Genomic DNA, 18,085 nt, shown 5'->3' on the forward strand with positions numbered 1-18,085 from the left:
GACCATTAGGTTGCGCCTCACCGTGAGCAATCACTAAACCAGTCAGAGAGTCAAGGACCTCGACTGTGGTCGCAGTAAAGAAAATTGCTTGCCCCAACCAGCAAAGCTGATGTAAAGAAAACTGCTCGCCCTAACCCGCAAAGCTGCTGAACAGATAACAAGTTCACTCCAAGCTGAGAACATGATATACATTGTTCAGCAAAGCCAGATCAGAACCCTTGTCAGTGGCAAAACTAACGCAACCTTGAGCCTGAATCTTAACCGAGGAGTTGTTTCCTACACGGACCTACCCGGCTGCAAGGGCTCAGATACGGAAAATGTCCTCTATAGGAGTCATGTGATGTGTAGCTTCATTGTCCACAATCCAAACTGGAGCTGAAGTGCTCGGCTATGATGAGTGGGCCTCTGCCGTAACCTCGTCAAGAGGCAACTCACAGATGTGGACGAGACTCGCATCTGATGTCTCTATGAAGACGATATGGACCTCTGCAAACCAATCAGACAAGCCCTCTGGAGTTGAGAACATTGTCGACTGAGATGACTATGCGGTGGTAGTGTGAGTCTGACCTTTAAACTACCTTGCCATCACCCTGCCTCCCTTGCTGGGGGTTGCCCGACTGAGCGCGGGGGTCTGAGACTTAGGTTTTGATGCTGTGCCTCGTGCCTTTGATCAACACTCGTCATCAAAATGGCCAACCTTTTGACAATGTTAGCAATACCTATTCTTTTTAGGTACATTCTGCCACCCAAGTTTGAGTTGTGATTGGGAGTTTCCTTGAGAATCCCCAAATTGATTTAGCTTTTGAGTTTGATTTTGATTTTGAGTAGAGATTTGGTTTGGTTTGCCCTTCCCTTGTTGCCCTTTCTGAGAATGAGCAAAAAAACCCCTCTCTGAAGAGGATTTCATATGAAACTAATCGAACAACCGTGTGTAACGCAATAGCTGACACTCAAATTCATAGAATGTAGACATGGTAGGCTTTGAAACTATTCCTTCCACAAAATTGAAGTATTTCTTGGGGAGTTTATTTAGGAACAATGTGACTTGATCGTTAGAGGACTTGGGAGTCCCTGTAGTGGAGAATTCAGTGAGGAGACACCAATACTCAGCCAACTTGACTTTCAAGTCATCCCGGTCAGTGATTTTGAAAAGCTGAAGCTCATGGTCAAGATTAATACGACGGGTCCTATCTCGAGTCGCATAGCGGTCAGTCAAGTGTGCCCATCGCTCTGATGCTATGTCAAAATGCTGAAGCTGAGAGAATGAAACTCCGGCAATAAGCCCTGCATCAGCTCGACAATAGCGGAGGCATTCTTAGCCTTGCATGAGCGGATGACCTCATATGGAACAAATGCGGGATCAGATTGGGTTTCCAACCCCTACACTAGATCCCATAGATTTTGTGAATCAAGGATATGTCTCATCAAATTCGATCAAGTAGTAAAGTTTAACCCGTTAAAACGAGTCTTGTTATTAAATGCATTCTTGGCAGAAGATGAGCTAGAACCATGAGGTGTCGGGTGGGTGGAGTAAGATGATGGTGGGAAAGATGGTGGAGGTGAGAGTGTCTGATAAGAAAAGAAGGAGGGGGAAGAGGTAGGTAGGCAGAAGTAGGTTGTGAGTGTCCAATGAGTGCCGATTGATGCAGAGGCACTAGAACATGAATGTTTCCATAAGGTGCCGCTGTAGGTGGAGGCACTAGGACACAGTAGCCTTGTCCAAAGTAAGGCTGGGACACAACATTATGACCAGAAGGTCCACTAGGCAATGCCATGGAGGCAAACTGTGGAGGCAACTGATCCACAATCGAGAGAGATTGAGTGGGATACCTAAGCTGCAATGATCTCGAAAGTGCGTATGAGGTAGGTGGAACACCACCCGACTGAGGGAAGCATAAGGTCCTAAAGGATGTGCCTATGTTTTCATAACCCCCCGGTGTGATGTGCGGTGCGACATGAGGTGTCTGAAATAGAAATGTAAATGGTATAAATGAAAGTGGTGAAGCAACGGAAGAATGTGGTGGGATGGGTGGGTTTTGAAAGTGAGGTGTATGAGTTGCATATTCTTTTTGTTCATTTTTATCATTTAAAGACTGAAAATGAAACTATGAAGATGATGATACACCATGTAATGAAGTGAAAGGAACACCAAATTCATTCTGATTATGTGAAGTAGACGGAAAAAAAGGAAGGACAAAAAAAGAGTTACCTAGCTTTTTTTAATAATCCCTGCGACGTGTGTTAACATACAAGAATTGGTCCTCTAGAGGACCTTTTCCGTAGTCAACAGACTGGACTCTTTCTTCCACATGATCTCTACCAATATATTGCAAAACAGAAGAGATAAAGGAAGAAAGCACAAAAGACGAATCAAAAGTACCTTGCACCAGAAAGGACGGAAGAGTCTAAGAAAATGGAACATACTCCGGATCTTGCTCTCCAAGAGGAGGGCCCATCCCTAATGGAGGTCTCGATGGCCCTGCAACATCATCAGACTTACGCGCAACATCTGAAGAGTGAAATCCATGCATACCTTCATTTAGAAGCTTTTCTTAAAGGCAATCCTTCGGTCGAGCTCCTCAATCTTATTTTGTCGATAGACTATGATCAATTTATATTCCTCAGAGGTCAGCTTGCCTATCTTTTCTTCCATATACTCAAATATTTCTCCCACCATGTCGAAACTTTGTGGAGCAAGCTAATTGGCCCACTCTCACTCGATTCTCGGCATAGGCTGATCTGGAGACTGAATCAGTGTTAATGTGTTCAAAGTCATTTGAACCTACTATTGTTCTTACTTCTTGCGAAGAGCTTTCAAATCAAAGGCCTAGGTTTCTCAGAGAGTACCAGGCTCTGATACCATGTAAAGAAAAATACCCTTACACAAAACATAAACAGAAACCATACGACAAAGCACAAACTGATAAAAAGAACACAATTAGGATTAGGATTAGAGTAACTCAAAGACAATGAACACTGTGAATAAATAAAATGATATGACTACTAATAATACGATGCTCATGCAGCAAACACACTATGCGGTGAATGAATATTGAACCTCAAACTCCTGTATCTCTAGGATCAGGGCAGGGGTAATGAGTTGGAGAGTGTGTCGTACTCTGAACGGATCCCGAATCACAGCAAGGCAGCCTCCGGATGTCGAACACCTGCAAACACAGCAGTGAGAAACTGGATCTGATGCAGACAACAGTGACGAGAGAGAAAGACTGAAAACGGAGCCTGCACGAGAGAGAGAGAGAGACTGAAAACGCAGGCACGACAGCCTGCAGAAGAGAGAAAGACTAAAAACACAGGCAAGACAGCCTGCGAGAGAGAGAAAGACTGTAGCGACTGTAGACAGGAGAGAGTTGTCAGGGCGGCAGCTGGAGCCTGCAAACGCAGCAGTTTGCTGGCATGGCAAGCTGTACGACAGCAGTCAATCGCCAAGCAGAAACAGCAGTAATCAGCGTGTGGAGGGCTGGAAACAGGCGCCAAACTATAGGGAATAGTGATGGACAGCAAGGGCTAAGATGTCCTCCGTGACTAGGGTGTGGGCAGCAAGCTGGTAACACTTGAAACTTGCAAAAACGAGATTGTGAAAGAGTGGAGGGCTGGCTGCCAATTTATAGAAAATTAGAGTTCTAGATCCTCTCCCACTTAACTTTCTCGATCTGCTCCCCGTTTTAGGGTTTTGGCTAAAATAAGCCTAAAATAAGCATGTTTTGGGGCTGTTTAAGTGGCTAAGTGCATTTCTTAGCACAACACATCCTCTAGCACATCACCACGAAAAGGCCTCAACAAATATTCTCAAACAACCCCTTTCAAAATGAATTGGTTTCTCAATTCACTGACGACCAACTGTGGCATACCATGATACTTAAAGATGTGCTGCAAAAACAATCGTGCCATATGATCAACCTTTATTTTCTCGTCACCGGAATGAAATGGGCCTGTTTGCTAAACCTGCAAATAATAATCCATACCCCATCATTCCTTGTAGGTGTCCTAGAAAGCTCAAAAGTAAAATCTATTGGAATACTCTACCATGGCATGTCTAGAATAGACAAGGACTATAACAAGCATGCATGCATCTCAAAAAACTTGTTAAATTCATTTGAGACATGCTCACCCCCATTATCTATTATTATGGCTTTTAACTTAACCCCTTTTTGTGCGGTAATAGAAGCATGAAACCTTTTAAAAGTATCCAGCACTTCCTTTTTGCTTTTAAGTACATACACCCATGACTTTCTACTAAAATCATCAATGAAAGTAACAAAGTAGCATGCGCCTCCGTACGAATTAACAAGAAAAGTGCACACATCAGAGTGTACTAAGTCAAGAGCATTAGACTTCTTAATGACACCAGAGTAATAAGGAGACTTCACATGTTTTCCATATAAGTAATCATTACAAAATTCAAGACCAGAGCCTTTTACATCAAATCTCCCTAAAAAGGAGAGAACCCGAAGACCTTTCTAGCTCATATGACCAAGTTTTTTGTGCCAAAGCTCCATCTGTGAATGGACTTCAATCACAGCCAAAAACTTGCCAGGTAATTCTTTACAATGCAAGTAATATAAAGTCCCCCTTTTGCTGCCTTTAACAATCAGCATAGAGCCCTTATGGACCTTCCTAGATACACCACCAAAGGTAGTAAAATACCCTTTAGCATCAAGCTGTCCAACTGATAGTAGACTTTTCTTTATGCCAAGTACAAATCTGACATCCTGCAAAATCAGCTCTTGGCCATTTTCAAGAGCCAAGTGAATGGTGCCAACACCCTCTATCTCACATGCATAGTTATTACCCAAGTAAACCTTGCCTAGACAACCTGCAGTATATTCAAAAAATGACTCCAAAGAGGGGGTAACATGAAAAGAGGCACCGGTGTCCACTATCCATGATTGTGACAGCCCATCATGAGCTGAAAGTAAGGCATCAATTACCTCCTTTTTGGTGATGTGCATATCACCTGCTGCTACCATAATGTTTGCATCATTACATGAGGCTACAACAAGTATCTCTTTAATGTCAGAAAGCTCTTCAATCACCACACTAGATGCAACATTTGCCTTTGCAACTTCTTTTGGGGAAGAGTTGTCATCCTCTTTCTTATCATCCTTCTTTTTCTTACCCTACTATTTCTTTCTTTCTTGCTCTTTCTTGAAGTACCGGCAATCGGGGTTTTTATGCCCTTTACACCCACATTGATAGCATGTGACATCCTACTGTTTGCCCTTGCTTTTGCTTCTGCTTTCCCTTTATTGGCTGCATTACCCCTCTTTTCAGACCTACCTCTCACATGGTAAGCTAAGCCACTGCTTTCACCACTAGACTTTCTTCTGATTTCTTCATTAAGGATTGAACCTCTTACACCATCAAAAGTCAAAGTAGGATTATTGCTAAGTGACACAACCAAAGATTCCCACCTATCAGGCAAAGTCATCAATAAGAAAATAGCTTTCAATTTATCATCGAAAGCCCCCAAACCAAAGTCCTACAACTGACTCAAAACCCCTGTGAAAGCACTCAAATGCTCACATGCTAGCTTAGACTCATCCAACTCCATGTTCACAAGTTTATGCATAAGATGCACTTGATTCACAAGAGTTGTATTTTCATAAGTGTCCTAAAGCTTTTTCCATATAGCATAACCTATATCAAGAAGCTTGATGCCTATAAGTACATCATCAGACACTGCCATCTTAATGTATGCAATGGCCTTCTTATTAAGTCTAGCCCAATCCACATATGTCATAGCTACAGGCTTAGTCTCCAAGAGAGCATCTTCACAGTCCTTGAGAAACAAAATGCCTTGCATCCTATCCTTCCATAAGTCAAAGCCAATGCTATTAAACCTCTTGATTTCAAAGAGGGATTTAGTGTCACTGCTGCTAGAAGCATTTGCAGCCATGTTTCAGCAATAAACCAGAAATTCAATGCTGCAATTTATGGCAGCAAAAAATGAGCTGAATATTCAGCTGAATATTCAGCTGATTTCAGCCCAATTTTTCAGCAAATATTAGCAAGATTCAGTCCAAGTACATGTACGGCAATAGAACGAATGACTTTCAGTAGTATGACTGCAATTTCAGCATACATTAAATGTATACATCACTGCCAAGTAACTCCCACTTCAGCAATACCACCAAAAATACATCTGCACCAATCTCAGATCTGCAAATGATCACTAAGACTGCTGCAACATGAATAATCAGCAATACATCAACTCAATGGGAGCTGTCCAACATGTGTACTGCATACATATGTACTCGTATCATCTTCTGATACCCAAAACACCAAGAAATCTCTGCAATTTCTCCAAAATCACACAAGCGGGAGATAAAAATGCTCAAATCACTAGAAGATTTGCTTCAGCAATATTCCCAAAGTGCACTTCACGCATTAACTTTGCCAAAATCCACAGGTTTCAGCAAAAGCCCCAAAATTTTATGGGTCCAATGTTGAGAAATTTCACTCAAATGAGTAAAATTTCAGTAAATTTGGCACGATCCCCTATTCAAGAGCGCACAATGTTTGCAATTTCTAATGCAGATGCCTCAATTTTGCATGAGCAGCACTCAATCTGAAAAGCCCCAAATTTTTGGGCATAAATATGTACAAATCTGAACTCTATGCTTATGCGCGTGAACCCTTGTCAGGCCAAGGGGAAATTCAATAAGGATTTTGGACAAAAACGAATTTGTGACCTTAAGGAAAAATGATGTGATGAGGTCCGTTGACTTGCCAGTCACATTGCGTGACCTGGAACCCCGCCGGCTATCCGTCTCGCGTGATGCAGGAACCCTCGTCCGACAGCTGCCCGTTTGACTCATGTGATGCAGGCGACGATGTCTCAATGTAGGCGTTACTTACTAGTTGCCACGTTGGTTTCCGTCGGACGTCGCCTATCGCCTGCTGCTGTCCAGTCGTCTGCTGCCATTATGCTGGACACGAAGTCCAGTCATCACACCGGAAACGACGCCCTCTGCCATCACGACTGCTGCTGCCCGCTAGTCCATGCTGGTCATGCTGGACCTGCCTCCTGGTCCCAACTGTTCACGAGTTGCCTTTGACCTCGGAAAGTGTACACTATGTGCTCTGATACCAATTTGAAGGGAAGAGTGCACGATGGAGTGCGAGATCAAGGCGTGAGCTGCAAAGCAAAGCTAAGAGTTAGAGGGAGTGAGCGCAAAGATAGGTGAACCAGTTCGTGATAGTACACAAAGAAATAAAAGAATGTATTTATATATTAGGGTACAATAAGGGTGTGTTCACGCCTGTAAGACCATATACATGGAGACGAAGGGACTTTACACCCACTTTACACCCAATATGTATTTTTAAAATCTCACTTAGCATGTGGATTAATTTTTAATCACATGGTTAAGTAAACGTCGCACATGTGAGGTGTAATAGGGGTTAGAGTAAATTTACGCGTCCGAAACCCAAGGAAATCACAAGATGTCTCAAAGGCAAAAGTTGTTATAAGTTGTGTTGTGTAGGTATTTGATGGTATTTGGTGTCAATTCTTAGCGTAGGTCATTCATTTGGCCACAAGTGTCAGTTGGTGACACTAGAGAAGTGGTGTTTAATGGTACCTAACGCTAATTTCACGGTCAAAGATGACACAGAGACACTCGGAAATGGAAGTTGCCCAGCCAATTTAATTATTGGCTAGTCAAAAAAAAAATTTGGGCACCGAAATAATTATTATATTAATTTGTTAATATTTAAAGACTAAAAATTAATATTTAATTATGAAACCATGAAACCAACCTTCCTTTCGTAGATGGGTGGTAATTCCCTCATTACTATTTTTTTTGTTATTTTAATTTTTTTATTTTTGGCTTTTCTAGCAACAAGAATGCCACAATACAAATCTAACATGCAAGGAGACAATTTCTTTAGGCAATTGTGCTTGCTATCTGCTTAAGTGTGACTGTTGATTTCAATGGCATGGCTAAAATCTAGAGTCATACGGAGCTATCCTACACTTATGGCTGTTGTTTGCTCAATCATTCCTCCTTATCTAGCACTTGTGTCGCTGTCACATGGACCATGGCAGTGACAAGATGCATGCACACTGCTGTAAGTCATGTGACAAGAGACTTTAACTGCACACTACTAGCTAAATGGGGATAGCGTGCTAGCTTTACGCTTTTTTGCTTGCACTTTGGGGCTGTCATTGCCTGTGTAAGGTGTAGGTGCATGTTGCTCGTATCAACTTCAACCCTGTAACCAACCACAAAAATCAGCACTAGCGCAAAGCCTTGGCTTGCAATCAGGTGCGTTGCACCCACCAAATCAAGTAATTGAGTGGTATCCAGGACAATGGAACCATGAGATCAACCTTCCTTTTCAGATATGGTGGTAATTCTTGATCAAGCACTTAATTACAACAATCAATAAATAAACATAAACCGAAAAATGCACAATTTACCTTAAAATACTTAGACAATAGATACCCTAATGATCCCAAAACTAGCACCCCTTTGGCCCTTTCAGTCTTTCTTTAACTTTATTGACTAATGGATTGAATACAAGCTCAGATTCCACAATCTTCTTATCTCATCCAAAAGCCCCTTGCTGTAGCTGCAATCAGCACACAAAATGGGCCGATTGCCGCTTGAATTTGATCCAAGACTTGCTTTAATTGAACCCCAAATGATCACAATGGATGGATTGGCATTTGAAATCCCTAACATATCCACAATTTTCAAATGCTGATTTTTGGGTCCCAAGGTGGCTACTAAACCCCAATTTCTACAAAAGTTTAGGGCTTGCATTAAACTCCCTCTACTATCCACCAAATCTAGCTGAGATTTGCTCCAAATGGCTAAGATAAGCTAAGATCTTCTAAGAATTGATTGAAGGTGAGAGAATGCCAAAGAGAGAAAATTCAAAGATTTCTCACAAAGAAACCCTCCAATCTGCTTGTTGCGTGTTGTATGCTTCAACTAGCAAGAAAAACACCTGCCTGCAGCTTGGGAGAACCAAAATTGTTATCATCAATCAACTGATGATATTGCCAATCTCTGATGGGCCTTCTCTTGATGTGGCCTGTCTATTGATGGCTCCAAACGGCTGTCACATGCTGTAATCTGTTGTTTTTTGCTCAAAAAATAGACCAACAACCTTCTCTCTCTCCTTCTCCAACTGAAAATGAATCTGAATGGCTAAGGCCAAGCCCCAAAAACGTTTTATTAGTTTGCATGGGTATTTTTTCAAGTGGCAACCTTCTAAATCCAATTTTCACCATTAACCTGTCATTAATTTGATTTTTAGAATTAAATAATTTTAAAAATTAATTTTAACCCTTCTGACCCTGCCCAAAATTAAATGTGTCTATCCATAATTAAATTGGCTAGGCCATTTGCAACCTAGAGTGGTCCCCAACCTCTGTTGACCTTTAGACTAGCATTAACTAATTAATTAATGCTAGTCCCTAGTGTCACTACTAACACTTATTGGCTAAATAAATGTCCTAGGGTCAAAACTAACACCAACTGACCACCAAAGTGTAGCTAGCATAACTTATCACAACTTTTGTATTTAACACCCCCTATATCCTTGAGGTCCTTGGCCTATTACCATGAAATAACTACCATGTGCATCACATATGCTAAACAACCCTACACATTTGATCAGTAACTTAATGAAGTGTTATCAATAAGATTAAAACATCTCAAAATTTCATGTCTCTGTGATAGTGAAGGGCAAGAAATGAGGGAGAAGTGTAAAAGAGTAGGCGAGGTTTGAAAGAAGAGACAACTCATAAGTTTAAAGTTACAACAACAAAGAAAAATATCATTTTTTCTTTAAAAAGCACCAGCATTCACCTTATAATGGTCATTTTTGTAAAATATGGTTTGAACACATGGAATTTATATAGTACCGTACAGTACAAAGATATCATATTGTATCGTGCGAAATGTAGTGTATGCGAACGGAGTGCAACCCTGGTATCTCCAAACTTCTCATCCTTTCCCTTGTTAGCATATTCACATTTTCCTTTCTTTGTCCATTCACTTGACATATCTCTGGCAATGGCACAACTAAGCGGAGTTTTTATTTCTTCCCTTTCTTCTTCTTTTGTCCATTCACTTGATTTATTTGCAGCAAAAGCATAGCTAAGAGGGTCTACTCCACTTATTTCCTTATTTTGAGTCTCCTACTCCAAGATCATAGATATTATGTTATAAAGACATGTATTTTTAAAACCTCACTTAACATGTGGATTAACTTTTAATCACATGGTTAAGTAAATATTGCACATGTGAGAAGTAACTAGGGTTAGAGTAAATTTACGAGCCAAGGATCCAAAGAAATCATGGGATGTGAAAAACAAAAGTTGCTATAAGTTATGCCGCACATGTACTTGGTGATATATGTGGTGCCAATTGTTGGCCTAAGTCATTCATTTGGCCTTAAGTATCAATTGGTGACACTCGAGAAGTGGCATTTAATGGTACTTAACGCCAATCTGATGGTCAAAGATGGCATAGAGACACTCAAGAATTGAAGTTGGCTAGCCAATTTAATTATTGGCTACTTGGTGGTATCTGGTGCCAGTTGTTAGCTTAAGTCATTCATTTGGCCATAAGTATCAATTAGTGGCACTCGAGAAATGACATTTAATGGTACTTAACGCCAATCCGATGGTCAAAGATGGCACAAAGACACTCGAGAATGGAAATTGGCTAGCCAATTTTATTATTGGCCAGTCATATTATTTATTAGGGCAACAAAATAATTAGTAGATTAATTTTCAGTATTTGAATACCGAAAATTAATATTTAATTATAAATAATGCTGAAAAAACCATTTGGGAAGGTTGCCACTTGTCAAAAATACCCATACAAGAGAAAAAAACGTCTTTAGAGGCTAGAGAGAGTCATTTTAGTGGATTCAACCTGCAAGAGAGGGGAAGGAGATGCTGCTAGTCTGATTTGCAGCCATTGGAGGACCTTCTAAGGCAGCCAAGGATAGGAGAAGACCAATCAATAGCAAGTGACAATATCTACAGGCTATTGAGACAAGACACCAACAGTAAATTACCAATTTTCTTCAGATCTTTGCATCTACAAGGTGTTGAGATAGAGCAGCAATAGTAAATGATAGATTTTCTTTAGTCAGCATTCACTCTCATCTCCCAACCTTTCTACAGCCTTGCTCTGCAGATTATAGTTTTAAGATCACCAGAGACTGAGAAATTTCAGATTTCTCTGCTAGCTGTAAATCCTAATCTACAGTAGAAATTAGAATTTAGCAACAGCCTCATGAAGCGTGCCAAAAATTGGAAGCTCCAAGACTTGGATTCAACAAGGGTGAAGCTGTTTTCAGTCAAATTCAGGTGGAGGGACCAACAAATCAATGAATTTAGGGCATTTCCCATCTCGATCAAAGAGGGTGAAGGCCAATTGATTGCCCAAATCAAGGGACAAATCAGATTGAAGACTTACTAGTCATTTTGGACAGCAAGGGAGTTGGAATACCAAAAGGGATTGGGAGAATCCCATTGTACATCTTCTTCTTTAATTAAGTTAAATAAATACCAAAAGGGGCGCCAGTTTTAGGGCCAACAAGGTGTCCATTATGCAAGATTGTAAGTTAACTTGCATTTCTCAGATTTGTAATAAATGTTATTGTTGTAACTAAGATATAATCAGGAAATTACCACCCATCCATGGAAGGAAGGTTGGTTTCATGGTTCCATTGCCAGGATTACTACTCAATCCCTTGATTTGGTAGGCCCCACGCACCTGATTGCAAGCCAAAGCTTTGTGCTAGTGCTGATTTTTATTCTCAGCTGAGAAATTACAGCATTATGTATTCATACAATGAGATGGACTCAAGCAATGATGATGCCTCTTAGTATGAACATTCACATGGGAATGAAGGAAATGCAATGCCTAACCTTAGACAAGGCTCAGACCATGGACAGCAAGCTGAAAATGTTGTTGTTGGGCAAGATGCACGGCCTTCAGGGCATAAGGAGGCTGATGACTAGCAAAGTGAAGAGGAATTTGATGACCAATTCAAGAATCGAATGAGGATAGCAACAATTCTCTTTGCTGAATTGGCAAAGGATCCTCAATTTACCTAATTTTTTGAATGCTCCGAAGAAGGACAGCAAAGGCAAGAAGAAGAATACGTCTTTCACACCTTCGGGATAGCATGATGCACTGAAGATGATGCAAACCCTTCATTTAAAGCTCCCAAAGATGCTAATGAAATAAAACAATTGGTACCTATGAGGCAAGAAATGCAAATGCAAGGCCATCACGGAAGTGCCAATCCAATGAATTTTGGACAGCCAAGCATGCATGCTATGATGGGGCTATCAAAAGTGGTGCAACAATGGAAGCATAAATATAAGCTGTAATAAACTGATGAAACACAAGACAAAAGAGAAAGGGAAAGAAAGAACACAATACAGATAAGAACTCAGATGTATGCTTGGGAAATGGAATCCATATATCAGACACGAGACTGTCTCATACAACAGTGAGCCACAGCCTGCGTGGGCACCGGCATAGGCTCCTCTCTCCACGGGAACTCCAAGTGGTGAATTAACCAACTAAGGAGGAGGATCCCAAAATAAATAGGCACAAATAATGCCATAAAATATGTCAGGTCAGCCAGCAATAAATGCCAAATATGACCATAAAATGACACAATTAAAAATGTCTAAATAACCTAAATAATGTGCCCAAGCCTCTGCAATTCAAACTCGCACATGAGCTGATATATCTGCTAACACCCTCTCCAGATCATGGGTGATCTAATGCAATACAATGGTACAATGAGAATGAATCATAAACCATATAACATAGAACCACCAAGTAGAACCATGGATACCCAAGCAATGGGTGATCAAGCCACCACCAAGGTGCCTCGGAGAGAACTTGATGTCGATGTCAATCGTACCAACTCCAGAAAATAGAGAAGATCATAGTAGCTCTCAATGTCTATCAACAATGCCGCTAATGTAGCATGCATGACCAACCTATCACCAATGCCACAACACATAAATAACCATGGATCCTCTCCTTTGGCCAAACTGCAATCCTTTACATATAGCCACTAGGTCTTTGAGGCACCACTCTTGATCATGCATACACTCCATCATCCACCTAGTGGAAAACCTCTCTACCACCACTATACATACTAGAAACTCCTCATGCAGAGATGCCACTATATAGTTATTACTCCCCTTGCATATATTCTTTCAATGCTTGAGAATGTTGTGCCTAAATACTTGTCTTGTCATCTACCATGAGGTATCAGTACCCTATTGGGGCATGTCTAAGGTGTGTCCTCTTTCACCTACAACTATGCTCCTCGACATAACCAGAAGACCCTTGTATATCTAGCACATCCAAGTTCATGATGGGCTGGTTCTTTGACAAAGAGCGAGTGGCTTTCGTCTAGTTGTACCTGGCAGACTTCGGTCAATGCGTCAAGGACATCCCTCTCTTGATTCTATGGATCTATATAGAAATATAGATGAGGTGCGGCTACCCCATCTCACCACCCTCTCACACTCCCTCTCCGGCACTGGAGAGTCGTAAGGGATGACCTCACCACCACCACTAGAAAGCAACTGAGAAAGGGGCCACCAAGCCCTTCTTGCGATCCGAAGAAGAGGATCCCTTCCACGCCCTTGGACTTCGCCTTGGCCGGAGGATCTGAGTCAGAATCTAAGGCAGATGATGACTTGTCACAGGAGTCTGCATCCCGCTTTAGCTTTTGCTCCTTTTTCTTCCTAGAAGCCACTAACTCTTTGCAGTCCTTCCTTAAGTGACCCTACTTGCCATAGTGATAACACTGGACCTTCAACTTCTTCGTCTTCGGACCCCTCTCAGAAGCTGCAAGAGCCTCACCTGAACCTCCATAATGTGACGGAAGCCTCCCTTGCAGTCGCAAAGTCACCTCATGCTCAAGTAGCATCGAGAACATATGAAAAAAATTGACAGGAGTCGTAGATGTTTGCGCCCGTAAAGCATTCGCCACTCCATCAAACTCCCGACAAAGCTTGTAGAGTACTGTACCAACAAGATATGCCTCTACATAGTGCAAAGCTGGTCCTGGAGTTGGATAACTCCAAGTAGGAATGATTGGATCGTATCTTTGGGTTCAAACTTCAGTTGTTAGAGCTGGCCATAGAGAGTAACGGCCCTCATGGTTAGAGGAGCCTTGTACATCAACTGCAACTTCGACCATACATCTAGATTTCTTTGGAAATACACCGAAGTAAGGCCGAATAAGCACGGGCATCATCCAAATCCCATGTGAGCACTGCCTCCTCATGGTTGTCTTCATCAAAATCAAATGAAACAGAAGAAGGTTGTTGAGGACGTGTCATAGCTCCGCCAACCACATACCATAACTGCTTCTGGATAAACCAATCCTTCGTCACCGCACTCCATGTGTAATAATCAAGTCCAAGGAGCTTGCCATCAACGGATGTGCACGGAGAAGCCATCTATAGAGAATGTAGAAGAGAAGTAGAGAAAAGAAGGTATTTGGAGAGGGAACACAACCAAAACACGAGCACAGACTGCAAAAAACAAGAGTTCACATACAATATAACCCAAAATTTGACCAAAAGAAGACAAAAGGTGCTGCAAAAAATCAAAAACTGCCAAAAACAGCCTGAAGGTACAAGTGCCCAGCCAAGGAGAAGTCAAGAACACCAAAACACAGGCTGAGTACTACCACAAACAGGCTAGAAAACTGTCACGGCAGCCTGAAAACTGAAAACGCATGCAACATAGGGACTATAGACAGCAAGCGATGGCAAATCTGTTGGAAAACGTAGGTAAAACAAGTCACCTGTATGGAACAACAGGCACCTGATCAACAAGGGTGAAAACAGTCCTAGAATCAGCAAGAAAACACAGTAAGAGCACAAATCCTGAAATCCGATACCATGTCAGAAGTGGTGCAGCAATGGAAGCATAAATATAAGTTGTAATAAACTAATGAAACACAAGACAAAAGAGAAAGGGAAAGAAAGAACACAATACAGATGAGAACTCAGATGTATGCTTGGGAAATGGAATCCATATATCAGACACGAGACTGTCGCATACAACAGTGAGTCACTGGTTGCGTGGGCACCGGCACTGGCTCCTCTCTCCATGGAAACTCCAAGTGGTAAACTAGCCAACTGAGGAGGAGAAGCCCAAAATAAATAGGCACAAATAATGCCATAAAATATGTCAAGTCGGCCAGCATTTAATGCTGGTCGACCAGCAATAAATGCCAAATATGACCATAAAATGACACAATAAAAAATGCCTAAATAACCTAAATAATGTGCCCAAGCCTCTACAGCTCAGACTCACACATGAACTGATATATCTGCTAATACGGGCAGCCAGGATATTTTGGTGGAAGCACGATTTTTCATGCTATGGTTGGACAAGAATTGCATATGGGAATGTATGACACAAATCCCTATGATATGCAACAACCAATGCATGGTGTGCAAGGCCCAATGTATTCGGGTATGGCTGGAAATATACAAAACCCTATGTATGGCAGCATTGGCTTGTTATCTAGGGCACAAAGTAGCATATTTGGTACTGCATCTACACCCTTGAATGCTTATGGGGCTCAAGGAATGAATGTTGGTCATGCAAATGCTCCATTTGGTATTGGTTTTGATGTAAAATCAGCACGCTTTTGCAACAGCCAATGTATGACAACTTGACACCCAAAGGGCAGCAAAAGACTATGATGAGGATGGAAAAGTAGTGAAGTTTGAGTCCTTCAATGGTGTACAAGATAGGCTGAAAGCTTTGACTTTCATTCAGCAGTTTGATGTAGCCTATTCAAGGGGGAACTTCACGGAGTCCTCGAAGTTTCAAAAGGCAACCACTTTCTTGAAAGAGAATGCATTACAATGGTAGTCCACTCTTTTAATCCAAGGTAGAGCACCATCAACGTGCGTACAATTCAAGCAAATGTTTGCATCGAATTGGTTGACAAGTACCTTTGAGTGGACATCATGACGGCTTGGAATAAGCTGGATGCTAAGGAATGTAAGAATTTACAGCAAAATAATAAGAAGTTTTGGGATGCATTGCCGCCTATTACTTCTTATCACCCCATACCCCTTCATGTGCAAGTCAAAAATTTGCATGTAGCATATGCAAAGATAAAACATGCACTTCAGAGATAGCAAGAAAAGCCAAAGAGGACAGCTGATTGCCACAAACGTGCTTTGTAGTTTGCAGAGGATGATTATATATCGCTGCATTTTGAAAAGGCAAGGCTGAAAGAGATAAAAGGAAGAGAAAGATTGTATTCGAAGTTGAGTATGAGATACTATGGCCCTTCCAAGTGTTGGAGAAGATCAGCAATGTGGCATATTGGCTGAAATTACCTCCACATTGGCGGATATGTTGACGCCTTTTCATGGTGATGTGCTAGAGGATATGTCTGTTGACATTCAGCCTGAGATTGAGGAGCTAGATGAGATTTTGATACCCAAGTAGATTTTGGGACATAAGGAAATAAAGGTCAAAGATAAAGTTTCCAAGAGATACTTGGTGATATTTCAGAATTATTTACCAATGGATGCCAAATGGATGAAAAAGGATAACTTGGCAAACCATCCTCAATTGTTGCAGCTTTACCTAGATGCTTTTCAATTAGAGCTGACTTTAGTTCGCGCTCCGTGAAGTACAACAGAGCAAGGGTCCGGAGTATTGCCTCATGCTCAAGGGGGAGGTAGCACTTCCACTCCTCCAGTTATGGACAGCTCTCGTATGTAGTGGATCTCAGATATTTTCAGCATGCATTCAAGGTACTGCGCTAACAATATGTTTGCCATGAGATCACTACTTAGTGTACTAGTCACTGTGAGATGTATGCAGATGAGTATGAGTTTCACCCAGGCATTGGAACTATACTTTTGCATCAGCTTATGATCAATTTGACATGAATTTTGTCTCAATTTTGAGACAAAAATTCTGATCAGTTTCATCTAAGCTTTTTATCAGGAGAACCATTTATGGTCACTTTTGAAATTAGTTTTGCATCAATTTTTGTATTGATTGCCGGTCAGTTTTTGCAAGGAGAGTGTGATCAATTTGGGGTCACATTTGCAGCACTTTGTGATCAGCTCTTAAATCAGTAATTGATCAGTTTATGATCAGACTATGCTTAATTTTCAATGGTTTACATCTGGTTCCATAGACAACAGCATATGTTATGAAGCCATTGATGTTTTAGCCATGGTTTATGCTTGGTTATGCTATGCTATGGTTTGGTTTTGCATGATAAGTTGAGCTCATGAGAAATAGACATGTCACATGATAATCTGGCAATGTTTTTAAGATTCTTTGAGTCTTATGTTATGTTATTATAGACTGGTAATTTTCAACATGTGTTGGGCATATGGAATGGTTGAGCAGCAATGCGCAATGTTGTATTAACTATGATGCCTTATGGAAATTCCAATCCACTATTTTTCTTTTAATGCATCTGGCAACACAATCGAGGACAATTGCAAGGATTTTAAGGGAGAGTAATGTCATGAGGACATGTATTTTTGAAACCTCACTTAACATGAGGATTCATTTTTAATCACATGGTTAAATAAATGTTGCACATGTGAGGTGCAACTGGGATTAGAGTAAATTTACAAGCCCGGGACCCAAGGAAATCACGGGATATCAAAGGCAAAAGTTGCTATAAGTTATGCCGCACAGGTACTTGGTGGTATCTAGTGCCAAGTTGTTAGTCGCAGTCATTCATTTGGCCATAAGTGTTAATTGGTGGCACTAGAGAAGTGGTGTTTAATGGTACCTAACACCAATCTAGTGATCAAAGATGGTGCAAAGACACTCGAGAATAGAAGTTGCCCAGCCAATTTAATTATTGGCCAGTCAGATTATTTTTCAGGGCACCGAAATAATTATTAGATTAATTTTCAGTATTTAAAGACTGAAAATTAATATATAATTATTGATAATGCTCGAAAAAACATTTAGAAAGGCTATCACCTATCAAAAATGCCCATACAAGACTAAAAAGTATCTTTAGAGGCTAGGGAGAGACATTT

The 18,085-nt window shown here is 41.1% G+C and overlaps 1 protein-coding gene across 3 annotated transcripts in view; it reads right to left on the reverse strand.

Moving 5' to 3' along the window:
- Positions 1–18,085, reverse strand: part of LOC148035647 (GTP-binding protein, HflX) — a 140,124-nt gene that overhangs the window by 104,282 nt on the left and 17,757 nt on the right. The gene's annotated exons all lie outside the window — the stretch shown is intronic.

This window comes from Lygodium microphyllum, chromosome 5, assembly GCF_053477565.2.
Source record: "Lygodium microphyllum isolate KBCC chromosome 5, Lygodium_microphyllum_v1.1.10, whole genome shotgun sequence".
Taxonomy (NCBI): domain Eukaryota; kingdom Viridiplantae; phylum Streptophyta; class Polypodiopsida; order Schizaeales; family Lygodiaceae; genus Lygodium; species Lygodium microphyllum.